Here is a 3029-nt window from a genome sequence, read left to right on the forward strand (position 1 = left end):
AAGAGAAAGCCGAGGAGATGCACGATAAGAGATGTCAAGAATTATTAAGATAACTCATGTATTCAAATAGAATCATTTATCATATGTCTATGAATATTGTACGTATATATATGGTTATTATAATGATAATTATTACGTGATATGTATTACGAAACATCTTCTCAGATTCTAATGTCTATATGTCATTATTTATTATGTCGTTAACAATTAACATGTATATGTGAAACTTTCAAAGTGAATAAAAAGTACTTTAACATATAACCATGGCAGTTTCATTTTCTTTTTACCAGGAACAAAAGCACGCATCTTCATCTGTGACTTCATGTTCAACGGGTTATTAAGAGAGTAAAAAAAACAAAGAAAAATGTGTTATACTTATTTATGTCCTATTATTGTTTTGTTTCTCCCGCCCACCGGGTCACGTGGTTTTTAATTCGGCAGTTTCAATCAGCGCCATCTATGATTTGGGCTCAAAAAGCAAGAAAGTAATAGGAATATAGAATAGACAAGGAGGTCGTCGTAGAGCTGGTCACGTGGTAGACAAGGACAGAGAGCGGATAGAAAAGGATAGAATGGCCCCGGCAGTGAAGAATTATTAATTACTCAATTTTCGTAAACAATCTGTGAACTTTTATAATTTTTTTGCAGAGCTGGAACTTCAGGCTACATTCCTATATAACTTTCGTAAATAATTTAGCTCTAAATTGTAAGTTATTAATTTTTGTTTTATGGCGTCTATGATTTCGTAACGACGACCATCACGATCTTCCGTAAAGATATTTAATACTAAAGGAAACTAGAAGCAAAATGTGATCGAAAGTTATATGAGAAGATTCGCAAGAACGTTGTCTTTCTAACGAATGCATAAAGTTTCATAAATTAATTACGTAAAGGATAGTAATTAATGAAAAATCAATGGCGTTTTCGACAATCTTCTACAATAATTCAAACATTTCGTAGAATAATTATTAATAATTAATTAATTAGGAAAAAATTTAAATCGAAAAATATATTGGAAAGTTCTTGAAGGATCTGGCTTTACGATGCAATTATAAAAGTTCATAAATTAATCACAGATTTTGAGTAATTAGTGAATTTTCCACTGCCGATTTGATTTATTAAAATATATAAGGAGCTAGAGTTCCGCAACGAGAACACAGATGGCTCTGATGTCAGTTTACTAACTGTGGTTATGTCCTCCTGATATATTTTAATATACTTTAATAAATCAAATCATAAAGTTTTCTACATTCTTTAATAAATTCAGCCCAAACAACAGTTTTAATTAGGCAATCAGCATTCATTTCTTTATCTGACATACGACAAATATGCAAAGGTACGCCTTTACAATACAATTATAAAATTTCATAAATTAATCACAGAAAATATGCGTTTTGTTAATTTTTCTCCAAGTGAACAGGAGAATGCATAGGAAATGAGAAAAAATTGTCAACAACCGCCAGAAGCATTGTTGAGTCCATGCAGTTGTGCCTGCATCACGAAAAGGATGTAAGTATTTGTATTAACATAACCTTTAGTTGTAATTGAATAGCGTAAGTTATGAGCCATTGTTTTTCCACCTTTCATTAGTGATAGCAGAGCTTGATTATTGGACTCATGGAATATCATCAGCGTACATGCCAAGAATTATATTTTATAGTGAGAAAAAATTAAAGTAGCGATACAAATAGGTAAAGTATGATACGTCTATTGGTTTCTAGGTGCGGTAGCCATATGACATACAAGATAGAAATCTTTGATGGTCAAATAAAGATTCAGAAAATGACGCTGGTTTAGGCAGACAAAAAGAAATAGAATTAATTTAGGTAATGGCCTCTTATAACAAAAACATATGGAGAATACAATGAGATTGAAAGGTATGTTGTATTCCTAATCTAAATAAATATTAATATGAGTGGTCAAAGCCAATGATCATCTCTAATGTGTTAAATTCGAATAAAAGAAGTGACAAGAGGAAACGCATATTATGCGAAATCAAGAAACAAAAAAGAGGCAGCATATGTATCAACAGAGAAAAATGTGTAGCATCGTCATGGAAATACGAGGATCATTGAAGAGATGGAGAATGAACAAGTGGTAATAGTTGAAATGTAAAGCTAAATAGAATGTAGAGTGTAAATGGTGCATTAAGGCAAAAATGTGTAGAAATATCTATAGAAGCTTGGAAACTATAGAAGCAGGAGGAATAATGGTGCTGTGGTACATCATGGATATGATTGGGTTAATAAAGCTAATGTAAAAAGGAAGTAAAATTTACGTCTTACATGCTGATGATTATTCGAGAAAAGAACCATTTGGTTGACTGATTTATAAATGACTAAAGATTTGATATGAAATATTATTGACGAAGGATTTTTTTTTTATTATAGGAGACTTACAAGCATGAGTAATATTTATATGCAAGAGCAAGCCACTATGGGTAAAGTCATAAGTATCATTTAATAATATTTTAATGGATTGTACATCTGCTTTTAAAAATTTAACTGATATACAGTATTCGCTTTCTAAATTTCTATATTAATATATTACATAATTTTTAATTTGAATTAGAATAATGAATAATAAATTTTAATAAATTTGATTTTAAAAGTATTTTACATTAATCAAACTAATATATTTGTCAAACTAGGTTGTAATGAAAACAACTGTTGGTGATACTGACTCAGAATTATGGGCAAAAGAAACTCCAAAGGCATATAGAACTTTCATACAATTATGTATGGAAGGTTATTGGGATGACACTATACTTCATACACAAGATGGTGATTTCACAGGTATAGAAGAAGGTAGTAAAATATATGGAGAAAAATTTAAAGTGAGACTATATTTAAAAATAAAATGAATTCCTTTTTTATTTAAAAATAATTATTGGATATATGTGTTTTAGGACGAATTTCATACAGGATTACGTTTTTGTCAACGAGATTTAATTGCTATGTTTAATGCTGGAAAAGATGCCAATACTTCCCAATTCCTCTTTACTCTTGGTTCTACATCAGAATTGCAGA

This window comes from Eufriesea mexicana, unplaced genomic scaffold (assembly GCF_001483705.2).
Source record: "Eufriesea mexicana isolate 0111107269 unplaced genomic scaffold, ASM148370v2 scaffold1453, whole genome shotgun sequence".
In the NCBI taxonomy this organism is placed as follows: domain Eukaryota; kingdom Metazoa; phylum Arthropoda; class Insecta; order Hymenoptera; family Apidae; genus Eufriesea; species Eufriesea mexicana.